Below are 15,067 nucleotides of genomic sequence, written 5' to 3' on the forward strand. Positions count from 1 at the left end.
AGGTGTAAGTTCATCTCTTGTGGTTTCAAGAGAGGTGGTATTCTAAATTCTTACAAGTTAATTTTCTGCGTGACTATTAATTGTAATTGTTTTGTATTTAGTGAAAAAGGTTTATCTTATTTTTTAGATAAGCGACTGGACGTAGGATCTTTTTGATCTGAACCAAGATAGAATCATCTGTGAAACTTTTCTCTCTTCCTTACTCTATTTATTTCAATTTAATTATCCCCTTAGTAAGTGAATTTGAGAAAAATACTAAAAGACACGAAAAAGTAATATAACCAATTCACCCCCCTCTTGGTTTGTTATTCCACGCTAATAATTCCGTTGCAGCGATTCTAATAGCTTATGATCTGATTAAGATTATGGCAGATAATGAGGAAACACATAGTGAAAGTGCTGATGTTCAGGAAGCTTCATTGTTACAAAATCATTGTTTAATGATGGAGCAGAACAAGATAATTGTTCAGCAGTTGGAGATAATTATGCAAAAATTATGTGCCTTATCACAGGAAATTATAGAAGCCTCAAGAATCCCAAAGCAGCCTGATGAGTCAATATTTTATTGACTTCACTTAGTTTATTGTACTGAAATTCATCAGGGAATTGTGTTTAAATGTCCGGTATTTTCCTGTTTCTGCTAATTGTGCTTAATTTGACCGGAAATTCGAATTTTAATTAATTTGAATTTTCTGAGCTAATTATTTGCATTATTATTTTCAGGGNAAATTTTGGAAATATAATTTGGGACATATTGAGAGTTGTCACACAATTCAAGACTCTCCACAAAACAAGTGTGTTCAAGAAGGAGGGCACTATGGTCATTTTATTCCTTGTGCTTATGAAAAGGGGTGCAAACATTAAAATTGGGGGTGCACACAGAATTAGGCTTGACTCCAAGCTTCTGCTGGATTTCACGGCCATGAAAAATAGAAGCAACATAAAGCAATTTTTGCTTTATCTCAATTTGATGGCTGTTGTACGTTGAGTCACTCAATCAAAAGGCAATTCGTTTATATGATTTGGATGGTGCTTTCATTTGTTACAGCCACCTTGTCCAGCACTCACGTTCAACCAGCAAAGAGCAGCCCATTGAAGCAATGCATCCTCCACGGTCCATGCGCTTGGGTTTGGTGGTCCTGCTTCCAGCAGAAAATAAGGAGGTGCGTCCAACAACTTTTTGGCCTGCACATGCACCTCAATTCCGGGAGCAGCAGTGCACATGCATCCACATCCCAGCTGCCACACGCTCCTCGCATCCAACATGCTTCTTCATGATCTTGCATGCTTGTAGAAACGGACTCCAATTAGAAAGATGGTGTGCACAGGCTGAAGGAATATTTCGCTTGGAAAAAAGAAAAAGGAGCACACGTGCTCGTTCGTTTCACTGCCTGGAAGAAAGATAAAAGGCAAAGGGGCCCATTAAAAATATGGCAACGTCCACAAAGTTTTGGAGGAGAAGAGTCCAGCAGCTGAAGAAAACACGTGAAGAAGAGATTCAATTCTTTAAGGAGCTGGATCCAGAGGAGTGTGTCACGGCCTGGTGCACATTTGAAGAGGAGGGTAGCACCCAACACTTTCATCACGCCTCCACGCGGACAGCAACAAGTCTCGGCCCAGCTGCTGAAAGGTGTTGCAATTAGAAAAATAGAAAAATAGGCTTGAAGAGCTACGGCCCAGAGAAGTAGCAGTTTTGCTGCAACGTCTTGATCCTACAGCAGTTCCTCCACGTGCATCCAGCCATTAAGCAACAACTCCTTCAAGCTTCTTCATGGCCCAACAGCAGACACGTCCCACACTTGGCTCGGTACAGCAGCTTCCACCATGTAGCCCAACAAATCCTTCCACGTCCAGCGGGCTTCAACACATCCTCCAGACCACACACAGCAGCTCTCACGTACGATGCAACAAGGTCCAGCTTCGGCCCACATACCTCCATGCAGCAGCGTTTGGAGGTGTAAACAGCACCAAGCTTGAAGCTAGCAGCTTCACTGCCCTCCACAGTCCAGCAGAAGCTTTATGGATTAAGCAGGTCCAACGTTGAGCATTGTTGCAGCTGCCACCTAAGAAGGACCTTAATGCAATTGTTTTGGAAAAATTTCGGTGCAGCTTGGAAGCACACATGCACCACGGCCCAAGCAAGGTGCAACAGAAGCAAGTTCTACAAGTGAAAAGTAGGTGTGTGCTTGGTGAGCAAGGGTGGCAGGAAGCAATCTACACACAACCCTAGGTATATTCCTAGGATGGCAGCCGTCATGGACATTGACTACTCTCGGCTGGAACAACTTTGGAGTGCAGAGGAATTTTCTTTTGAGCAATGTTTGAGCTATTGGGAATTGGATGAATGTTTATTTTTTTATATAGTGCTGAACGTTTTTTTTTTCTTTTCTTAGAACAATGTTAACTTTCTTGGATTTTGGTTGAAAGAAAAAAATTGGAACAGCAACCGTGATTTATTTTTCTTTGCTTTAGCTTTCCAGGAACGTTATTTTGGTGCTTCTATCTTTGAATGTTGATTGGTGATGAGATGTTACTGCTGGAATTTTTTTTTTACTTGCAATTATGTTGATTGATGGGATGTGTAGCTGCTATATGTTTCTTTCTTGATTGAATGCTTGTAAGCTTTCCTTTAATTTGAAGGATGAAGAATATCCCATTTGCTGAAGCTGCACGGTAATTGAGAGAAGAATAGTTGATTGCTTTTGTCCGTTTTGGTTGCTGGAATAGATAGAATTTAATGGCTTAGTGTAGGTAGCTTTCACTTTTATTTATTTGGTGAATGAATAGGTGATTTGATGGCAGGATTTCCTTGTGCTTTTATTTCCATTTGATGTCACGGTTTTGGTTCTGTGCAACGCTGGACAACCATCAATTTCACTTATTGCTTGGAGAGCTCCACAAGCTTACTTCTTGCATTTTAAAATCTGTCATGCATATTGAGCATTTAATTTTATTTTTCATTTAATGTTTAAGCTTAATTATTGCATTGTGAATTTAATGTTTTAATTTAAGCATTTCATTTTTATAATTTTAATTGTGTTTGGATATTTATCTTTGCATTGTTTAGTTGTGTTTGGATATTTATTGATTAGTTTAATGTTTTCATGCACTTTAATACTTTCAATTGTGTTAGGTGATGTTTAATTTTTTTATTTCTAATTTCGTCAGTTGAATTCACAAACAAAACCCTTTTCGAAACCCCCCACTGTGTTAGACCTAATTCTCGAACCACATTTGGTCTTTGATAGACGACCTAGGAGTCACTTCCTAGTATATACTGCATTTCTTTATGCTCATCAAATTTGTGTGGGTCGCGACAGCCCATCACAGCCTCAATTCATGCCAGTATAGAGGAGTGCAGAGTTGTTAAGTCCTTAGCAAGTGTACCAGATTGTTATCAAGTAATATAAAACGGGTAAGTCCGAGTATCGTTTTCCCAAAGGACTCTTAGGCCTTAACTTTCATGTAAATAGATCACATAAGACTTGGAAAGGAATTAAATTGAAGTGATTTGATGCAAAACGAAAATAAATATGCAAAATGTAGTGAATCAATTGGCTAAAAGAAAATATGGATGAACGGAGTTGTTGAGGTTTACAATTTCATCTTATCCACCCTCTTATATCTACTCTTCTTATTTAATTTGCTTTATTATCATATTATCATGAAAACTTTCTTTGTCTACCCTAAACCCAATCTCTTGGCGAAAAGAGCCTATTACCAATTATTGACTTACTATCTCTAGTCTCCCCTAGTAATTAGCAATGCATTATAAACGGAGGAAAAATACAATTGATTGTCCTACCCCTATCTCTAGGTGGTATTAGCTTAATCAAGGAATTTCCTACCAGTTCATGACATTACTATACGTCTCCGTATCAATAAAGACAAACAACATTTATCGAATGAGTTAAACGATAAAAGCATTAAGCAAAGGTAAGGAACCCAACAATTGATAATATAAGAATATGCAAGCATATAAAGTAAATAAGAATTTTGATATAGGAGAGTTTCAAAAGATTACATTGTTCCCCAACAACAAAGGATTTAGTTCACCATTGACATGGTGAAACTAGATGGAATAAAATGAAAGAATGGAAGAATAAACCCTAAATTTGGTAGATTGGAGCCTAAGCATCCAAGGAACTGCCTTCAAGTATAGTAGAAACGCTCTGGATGTCTCTGCCTGCCAAAAGATTACTCTGAAGGTCGCACTGGGGCTATTTATAACACAGAAAAGTAACAGAATTTAAGCCCAAGCCTAGCAGATAACCGCTCAGCACCAAATTTGGCCGCTGAGCAGTTTCCCCTTAATCACGCCACCGCTCAGCGGTCAGTTTTACCGCTGAGCAGTTTGCCTCTAATAGCATAACCGCTCAGCTTCACCACCTGGGTGCCAGACAATGGATGATCCCTCGAATAGGACGCTCAGTGTTGGATTTTGATGCTAAGTGGTGCATAGACTCTTCTTTTCTTCCTTTTTCTCATTCTTTCTTGAGTCTATATCCTTCCTACTTCACTTCCATCTTCAATTCCCATCAAAACCCTACAAAAAAATGCAAAACAAGCAAAATATCTCTAAAAACAACTTTTGACTCTTATGTGACTCAACTTAAGTGTTTTACTTGATTTTAAGCTCATTCTAAGCCACAAAGGGTGTGTTTTGATATCAAATTTAAGCATGAAAGTAACGGTTTTTAGACCATTGTCAAGAGTCTGAAGAGATTTTTCAGAGAGTTGTGAATAGGAGTGTGTTTTATGTTGATCATGTGGAAAAAAGTGATGTAAGAGAAGCATGTGAGATTGTTACCAAAAGTGAGAAAGTATTAGAGGAGAAAAGAGTTGAGAAAAGAGAGAAAGAAAAAGAGAGTGTTGAAAAAAATAGTGATCAAAGGGAGGAGTGTGAGAGAAAGAAAAATATGATGGATAAAAATTTAAGAGATGAGGGAAAATTTCAAGATGAAGAGGTTGTAAAATTGAAAGAGAGGGAGTATGAAAAACCCTTGCCTTATCCAAAGATATATTCTAGGAAGGAGAAAGAAAAGCAGTTTGAGCATTTTATGGAGATTTTTAAGAAATTGGAAATAACCATACCATTTTTTGAGGCACTTTAGCAAATGCCATCATATGTGAAATTCTTAAAAGAACTTCTCATGAAGAAAAGGGAGTATATTAGAAGGAAACTATTGAGGTGCAAGGGAATTGCAGTGCAGTCATACAAAGGACACTACCTCCTAAATTACAAGATCCAGGGAGTTTTACCATTCCATGTACCATTGGAGAGTTAGAAGTTGGGAAAGCTTTGATTGATCTAGGAGCCAGTATTAATCTAATGCCTCTTTCTATGTTCAAAAAGATTAGAAGATTGGAAATCAAGCCACCTAGGATGACTCTTCAATTAGCAGATAGATTCCTTAAATATCCATATAGAGTAGCTGAAGATGTAATATTCAAGGTAGAAAATTTTTATTCCCAGTGGATTTTGTTATAATGGAGATGGAAGAAAATGGAGATGCACCTCTGATTCTTAGAAGACCTTTTATGAAAACAGTCAGGATCGTGATTGATGTTGAAAATGGCAAACTTAAAGTCAGAGTACAAGATGAGGAGGTGGATTTTGATGTGTTTCAAGCAATGTCACATCCTAAAGATGATAAGTCATGCTTTCAAATTAACATTCTGGAAGAACTTTGTATGACGCAAGAAAATAGAATTCGTGATGCATCCATTCTGGAAAGAACCCTTATTAATGAATGTAAAGATTTAAACGAAGAAGAGGACAAAATGATTGAAGAATGCATTCAAAATTTGCAGGCAACAAAAGAAATTCCAGTAAAAAAGGCTATTTTTGAAAAAATGGAGCCCAAAGAGAAAGTTCAAGAAAGTAAGATTGAATTGAAAGAGCTACCACCGCACTTGAAATATGTGTTTTGGAAGATAATGGAGGAAAGCCAGTTATTATTAGTACTTCATTGTCTCCAAAAGAAGAGAAGAAGCTGGTGGAAGTCTTAAAAGCAAATAAGGGTGCTATAGGTTGGTCAATTGCATATCTGAAGGGTATATGTCCCACATACTGTATGCACAGAATTCTTATGGAGGATGATTACAGGCCAGTAGCTCAACCGTAGAGGAGACTCAATCCTGTCATGAAAGAGGTTGTGCGAAAGGAAGTATTAAAGTTATTGGAAACAGAAATTATTTATCCAATTTCTGACAGTAAATGGGTGAGTCCAGTTCAAGTTGTCCCAAAGAACGGAGGGATGACTGTGATTTATAATGAGAAAAATGAACTTATTCCTACACGAACAGTCACTGGTTGGTGGATGTGTATGGATTACAGGAAATTAAATACAGCTACCAGGAAAGATCTTTTTCCCTTACCTTTTATGGACCAGATGTTAGAAAGATTGGCTGGACAAGCCTACTATTGTTTCCTAGACAGCTATTCTGGATATAATCAAATTGTGGTAGATCCTGAAGATCAAGAGAAGACAACCTTTACATGTCCTTTTGGTATATTTGCTTATAGAAAATGCCATTTGGATTATGTAATGCCTCTGCCACATTCCAGAGGTGTATGCAAGCAATCTTTGCAGATTTCATGGAGAAAAGCATAGAAGTCTTCATGGACAATTTTTCAGTATTTGGGGATTCTTTTCAAAGATGCTTGATCAACCTGGATGTTGTTCTTAAAATATGTGTTCAAACAAATCTTGTTTTGAATTGGGAGAAATGCCATTTTATGGTTACAAAATGAATTGTGTTGGGACACAAGATTTCAGCCAGGGGGATTGAAGTGGATAAGGCAAAAGTGGAGGTTATTGAAAAACTTCCACCACCGACAAACGTGAAAGGAATTCGAAGTTTTCTGGGCCATGCTGGATTCTATCAGAGGTTTATTAAAGGTTTTTCAAAGATTGCTAAACGATTGAGTAATCTGCTTGTTAAGGATACACTGTTTGTAATGAGTCTGGAATGTGTGCAAGCTTTTAATGTTTTAAAGAAAAGCTTGATTTCTGCTTTAGTAATTATGGCTCCAGATTGGAATAAAGATTTTGAACTCATGTGTGATGCTAGTGACTATGCCATAGGTGTTGTGTTGGGGCAAAGAAGAGAAAATGTATTTCATGCTATTTACTATGCTAGTAAAGTTTTGAATGAAGCCCAGCTGAATTATGCTACTACAGAAAAAGAATTTTTGGCTATAGTCTATGCATTGGAGAAATTTAGATCTTATCTTATCGGATCTAAGTGATTATTTATATGGATCATGCGGCTATAAAGTACTTGTTGACAAAGCCAGATTCCAAGCCACGGTTAATTAGATGGGTGCTTCTGTTACAAGAGTTTGATGTAGAGATTCGTGATAAAAAGGGAAGTGAAAATGTAATTCCTGATCATTTATCTCAGCTAGTCAACACTGAAGTAACAAGAAAGGAGAAAGAAATATGGGAGTCTTTTTCAGATGAAACTCTCTTGTACATTCACCAACGGCCATGGTTTGCTGACCTGGCCAACTTTAAAGTTGCAGGTGTTATCCCTGAAGAATTGAATTGGCAACAGAAAAAGAAGTTCTTACATGATGCTAGGCAGTTCATATGGGATGATCCGTATTTATTCAAGATTGGAGCAGATAATCTTTTGAGATGTGTAACGAAAGAAGAAGCAGAAGGAATTTTGTGGCATTGTCACGATTCCCCTTGTGGAGATCATTATAATGGAGAGCGAATTGTTGCAAAAGTTCTTCAATCAGTATTTTACTGGCCGACTTTGTTTAAAGATGCTCATAATCATGGTAGGAATTGTGACAAATGTCAAAGGACAGGGGCTATTTCATGAAGACATGAGATTTCGTTGCAAGGCATCTTGGAAGTTGAAGTTTTTGACTGTTGGGGCATTGATTTTGTTGGGCCTTTTTCTCCATCTTTCAATAATGAATATATTTTGGTGGCTGTTGAATACATGAGTAAATGGGTTGAAGCTCTAGCATGCCCTAAGAATGATGCTAATACTGTGATCAAATTTTTAAAAAAGCATATTTTTTCACGTTTTGGAACTCCCAGGGTACTCATCAGTGATGGGGGATCTCATTTTTGTAATGCTCAGCTAGCTAAGGTACTTAAACACTATGGGATGAGACATAAGGTGGTAGCACCTTATCATCCGCAAACGAATGGTCAAGCTGAAGTTTCCAACAGGGAGATCAAGAGAATTTTAGAAAAGACAGTTGTTTTTTCAAGGAGAGATTGGTCACATAAACTAGATGATGCTCTCTAGACATATAGGACTGCTATGAAAACTTCCATGGGGTTATCACCTTTTCAGTTGGTATATGGAAAAGCATGTCACCTGCCAGTGAAGATGGAGCATAAAGCATTGTGGGCTTTGAAATTTTTAAATTTTGATCCTCATGAAACTCAAAGCAAACGTAGAAGTCAATTGTCGGAGCTTGAAGAGATGCGGTTACATGCATATGACTCATCCAGGAGTTATAAAGAAAATGTGAAATTTTATCATGACAGGAAGTTGATAAAGAGAGTTTCCAACCCGGGGTAACAGGTGCTATTATTCAATTCACGGTTGAAGTTATTTTCTGGGAAGTTGAAATCAAAATGGAAAAGACCTTTTGTAATAAAGCGTGTATATCCGAATGGAGTAGTGAAATTTGTAACATCCCTAATTTTTTTGAGAGACCACGGTGAATTTTTGTTTTTTTTGAAACACAGTTTTTCCATAAGCATTGATGAAAGATAATAAACTTTATTTGATTGAAATTGCGAAAGCAAAACATAATCATCGCTATTATTCGAAAATCTCATAATATCTCTTTTACATAAGAACACCAAGTCTGAAAACATTTAAATAATAGAAAACATTAATAAATCCCCGATCTTGAATCCCAACTCTCGTTAGTTACTTCAACCTTGTCCTATCTGCAACGCCATCTACTCCCATACAAGTACGATCATCGTAGGTGGAAATCAACACCACAACATACAAGGTAAGCAACCAAAAATATCATAACATACCAAAACACAATAATCATTTTAAACCGATAAAAATTAATCATAAACATATTTCATCACAGTATTCACAACACAACCTCATAATTCATGAACCAATTCAGTAGGAATCACACAACACCCTCCCTCCGCATCACACGGTCAAAAGAGTCATCATTACCAAACCATCACCTTCCCGCATCACACGACCGAAAGAGTCTTCACTACCAAACTATCATCTTCCCACAACATACGGCCGAAGAGAATTTCTTCCCGCATCACACGGCCGAAGAAAACATCTTAAACTTACAAACATTATTCTGTGCACCGAAGCCATTAAGGTTACCCAATATTAACATATTAAAATACTTTATGCAAGAATTTCACCCAGTTTACTAGTTCAACCCATGACCATGCAAAACGAAAGGTTTATTCATCAAAGATTACTTTCTGCGTACTCAAGAACCACACTTAATGATTATTCACTCTTAATCTTATTAACTAGTTCAAATACAACAACCATTGCAGCATCTAGGTATCAACGCAACACCTCTCTAAGCTTCTCTTTCCATAGTTCATACGCTTCCCAAATATACATTCCGAATTTCTATACCCAACACCCAACTTGGTTATTGTAATTATAGAAGGAACTGAAACAGAATTTTAATAAGGATATTATACCCCTTAATATAAGGCTTTCTACTCACCCATAACGTTGAAACCTCAAACCGAAACCTAACAATGTTCATAACCCAAGCCCATCATGCGTCATAAAGTTAAAACTGAAACCAACATTATGAAACTAATAACCACATATAGTCAGCATATCACCATTGCAACCAATGTATGTTAAGCCCTTGATACTCATAACCCAACTTATATACCTCATAACCAAGCAAACACAATAAGGTTAGCTTCCCTTACCTTAACTTTTTCAGAGGCTTGCTCACGCTTTTAGGTTTCTCACGGTTGTGCTGCTCCCCTTTTCTTCTCAATCTCTCTCGCGGTCCCTCACCAACCAGGATGAAGCTCGGGTTGGTTTTCTCTTTTTACTTTTTCTTTTCTGCCCTTTTTAAAATAGTTTCCGATCATCCTATATCATCCTCCAACCCCTCTATGTAACTGCCCTAGGTCTACTCTAAGATGACCCAAACACAGCTTCTCATACATTCCAAGTCCGGCCCAAAGAAGTTCTCACAACATCTACCAATTATATCTCTTAAACTCTGACCTAAAATCTTATTTTTCTGTTATGATCTCCCATCACCGCCTTCTCTTTTAAAATACTTAACGTCCTAAAAGAGGTTGTCGTTTAAGGAAATAAATCTGCGTTTAAAACTCTGAAGCTACCACCCATTCCTAACATTATGATTGCAAGAAAATAAAGCTTTGAGGAAAAAAAAAAGCTGGAATAAACTCCCCTGGAATAAACTTTCAACCAATAAATACAAAGAACAATATTTTCTCTCTCCTGTCCCTAAGAGCTAACGAGACCATGCAAAGCAGTAAAATGTTCTCTCTCCCTTCCTCGTGATTGCCATAACCAATGTATAAAAATAAAGAAACAGGAGGATAAAACAATTAATTTAGTTTATTATCTTTGCATGCAACTTTTAAGAGAAAAATCTAAATTCTCTCTCCTCCCAAAATACAAGCTTCCAACGAGAATGCAAGGATTAATATTTACATATACTTCTGCAACTCATTTTAAAAATTAAAATTAAAATAATTATTAATTAAATTGTATACCACTTCTAAATATTTTAATCACTAAATAACATACCATAATTAACTATTTATTATTATAAATATAAAATAAAAATACAGATTTTACAGAATTAAAGAATCCAAACGATGATAGTCAGCAGCAGAGTTGGGTGGTGAATGGTCAAAGGCTCAAACATTATTTAGGAGAAGAAGTGGAGCAATTCTCCACGGTGATGATGTAAGTGGATCCATGAGGTCCGAGTCAGGCTCATGATGTTAAACAAACGCTACTGGGAGACAGCCTAGGTTTTATCATGCACTTTTGTACTTTGAAATTTTAGAATAGGTTGAATTTTATTGTAGGTCTCTATGCTTGGCTTGAACACTGTTTTTTACTATGGTTTGACTTGATGATATAGCATGATGAGTTTATTTGATGATGATAGAACGTGGATGATGATTGAGACTGTATTGCATGCTGATATACAGGTGAATGGTTCACTAGCTATGTGAACAGATGTATGATGATTTATGATTATGGTTATGATGTTAAGCAGGGTGTATGAATGATGTGTGAGAAAGCATAGTGTGTGAGGTTTTGAGCTCCAGAGTATTAATTGATATATGTGTTGTTTATATGGAAGAATGAATGATATTGTCTGAGTCTTTAGAATTGATTGAATTGCATGCTTATGTCATATGATCAAGGCTATTTTTGGAAGTCCTAATTTAGCCAAATTTTCGCCGAAAGTGATTAGAACCATGTGTTCTACCCTTTTTTAACCTTAGCCTTAAACAGGATGAAAACCCTTGCTTTGAAAATATTTACCTTGAGTTGGGTTGAGAATAATTGTATGGTATTGAAAAGGTTCAAGTTTGGGCTTGTTGGGGGAAATTGAAAGGCAAAAGAAAGGCATTGAGCTGAAGTGTTGAATGAAAGAGAAAAAAAAAGTATGAGAAAAGAAAAAGCATGAAAGATGAACTCAATGTAAAATTAAAAGAAAAGGGAAGAAGTTGGGAATGAGTGAAATTGGTTAAAGAGAGAGTTTGTGCTTGAACTTTGAATGTTAAAATAGCTCTCTTAACTCAAGGATTTTGTGTTCCAAAAAACTCAATTTTTCTTGTTAGCCCACCCTCATTATAAGGCTTAGAAAAAGTCCTTGTGATGGCATTTGTATGTAAGAATGTTGATTGTATTAGATGAAGGACAATTTTGTTTCAGGTGACATGTGAATAGTAGAGAATTGGAGTGCCCTCTTAAACACTTGAGTGATTGAGTGAAACACTTGCTTGAAGAGAATTGATAAGTTCTATGTTTACATCTATGCTTAGTTGATTGATCATTCACAAGTAAAACATCTGTTGGAAAATATTTGATCATGTGAACTGAATTGAATTGGAAGTATGCATGCGCCTTGATAAGATTCCATTGAAAATCAGAATTGAGTAGTTCTTGTTGTGAGAAAAATGAATTTTGAGAATGTTGAACTATTTTGATGAAAAAGTGAAAAGTCAACTTTTGTCTTGTTTGCTTGAGGACAAGTAAAGTTCTAAGTTTGGGGTTGTGATAACGGTCAAAAAACCGTTATTTTCATGCTTAAATTTGATATCAAAACACACCCTTTATGGCTTAGGATGAGCTTAGAATCAAGTAAAACACTTAGTTGAGTCACATGAGAGTCAAAATTTGTTTTTAGAGATATTATGCTTGTTTTGTATAATTTTCCAGGGTTTTGATGAGAATTGAAGATGGAAGTGAAGAAGGGAGGACTTAGACTCAAGAAAGAAGGAGAAAAAGGAAGAAAAGAAGTGTCAAAGACACTGCTCAGCGCTATTTTCCAGCGCTGAGCACCAGACTCGAGTGCATCCACTGCCTCTCGCTCAAGCGGTGTCGCTGAGCGTCCAGACGATTAGAGGCAAACCGCTGAGCGGTGAGATGGACCGTTGAGCGGTCAGGCCGTGAGAAGGAAACCACTGAGCGGCCAATTTAGGCGCTGAGCGGTGGTCTGCTGGGCTTGGGCTTAAATTATGTTACTTTTATGCGTTATAAATAACCCCAGTGCGACCTTCAAAGTATTCTTTTGGCAAGCAGAGAAGTCCAGAGCCCTTATACACTCCTTGGAGATGGTTTCTTGAATGCTTAGGCTCCGATTTATCAAATCTAGGGTTTACTCTTTCATTCTTTCATTTAATTCCATCTAGTTTCACCATGTCCATGGTCAACTAAACCCTTTGTTGTTGGGGAACAATGTAATATTTTGAAACTCTCTTATATTGAAATTCTTGTTTTATTCATATGCTTGCATCTGCTTATATTATCAATTGTTGGGTTTCTTATCTATGCTTAACGATTTTATCATTTAACTCATTCGATATAAAGATATTTGCCTTTGTCGATACGGAGACGTACGGGGAAGTCATGAACTGATAGGAAAATCCTTGATTAAGCAATACTTCCTAGAGATAGAGGTAGGACGATCAATTGTATTTTGCTTCTGTGATATAATGCATTGCTAATCACTTAAGGAGACTAGAGATAGTAAACTAGTGGTTAGTAATAGGCTCTTTTTGCCAAGGGATCGGGTTTAGGGTAGGCTAAGAAAGTTTGCATGACAATTAGATAATAAAGCGAATTTAATAAGAAAAGTAGATATAAGAGAGTGGATAAGATGAAATTGTAAACCTCAACAACTCCATTCATTCATATCTTTTCGTTGCCAATTGAATCACTTGCATTTGCATGTTTATTTTTGTTTTTGCATACAACCACAAGATTATTTCTTTTCAAGTCTTATAAGATCAATTTACATGAAAGATAAGGCCTAAGAGTCCTTTGGGAGACGATACTCGGACTTACCGTTTATATATTACTTGATAACAATCTGGTACACTTGCCAGGGGCTTAGTAGTATATAAGAATTCTTCTTTATGCATTAATGCCAATGTCTCCAACTAAATTACCTACCCCAATCCCTCGGTGAATAAGCCTGTCCCAAATTACCAGTTCATACAATTCGTAGCATTCCTGGTAAGACGACCAAGACTCATACCCTCATCCCTAAGAAATATAACCCTTAGGAGTAATTCAACAAGAACCTGAATTGTAAGGAACCTCTCGACACTCATGCAATTCATAAATCATGCTAATGAATGAGTTAAACAAAAGAAAGCATAGAAAAAATTAATTTCTCTAATAATTAATGCAAAAGCATATGGAATTTAAGAATCAATTCAAATACATGAGAGTTTACAAGGTTACATTATTCCCCAACAACAAATAGAAATTAGTTCCCCATAGACATGGGGGAACTCTATGAACAATGGAAGAAAGAATGAGAATGAAAGCCTAAGAATTGGGAAAAGTGTGTATTGCTATGCTCTTCTCTGCCAGGGATACAAAACCTAGAGCCCCAAGGTCCTTTAAATAGTGTTAGAGGCGCGCCAAAACAGGGCACGGTCCAAAAGAGTCAAAACAAACCAAAAACTGGGTTGGATCAGCAAAACCCGACGCTTGGGCGGCCTAGGAGCGTGCCCGATAGGTGGACGGACTTCATGTAAGGCTTGGGCCTTTAATTGGACGCCCAAGCTTCGAGCCCCGCCACCCGGGCGCCCAACGTCGATTTATGGCGCTGAACAACTACACTCCGATTGACTTTTTTGCATTCTGGTTGACTGATTGGCTGATACTTTTCTAGTTGACTGATTGACTTTTCTGCATTCAGCTTTGACTTTTCAGCACTGCAATTGTTTTGTACTTTAACTCTTCCTTGAAATCATTCTAATAGCCTACAAAATCAAAGGAATTAGTAAAAAAATCATTAAGTTTGACCTCAACTCTCTTATTTATATAACTAAAGCAAAAACATGAGTTAAAACAAATTAGAATAGGAAATTTCGAAAATTTTCGTATTACCAAGTGGCAAATTATATCTAGTATGAAGAACATGAACATAGTTGCATTATCCTTTCAAATAAAAAGAAAGGAAAAAAACATGAACGACCTCTCTCTCATTATTTTGAAATGGAAACAAAATAGAGGTTTTGAGTTAGGGACATGGATCTTTATATTGAATTTTTGAATTAAATAATAAAATTAATTTTTTTAATAAATTCTAGAACACTCGTGAGATAAGTTAAAAATTATTAGATAGGAATTATAGTAGTTAAATTAATATACAATTCAAACGATCATATGAAATAAATACTCCTCCACTTGTACATAATATGGAATAATATTATATAATTAATTTATTGCAAGCTTCAACTTAACATACAGTAGAAAATAATATTGAAATTTATTATTTAGAATTGATTGAAAATACATTCTCATATCCTCTATTTGTAACAATCTAATTCTC

Source organism: Vigna radiata, chromosome 1, assembly GCF_000741045.1.
Source record: "Vigna radiata var. radiata cultivar VC1973A chromosome 1, Vradiata_ver6, whole genome shotgun sequence".
In the NCBI taxonomy this organism is placed as follows: Eukaryota; Viridiplantae; Streptophyta; class Magnoliopsida; order Fabales; family Fabaceae; genus Vigna; species Vigna radiata.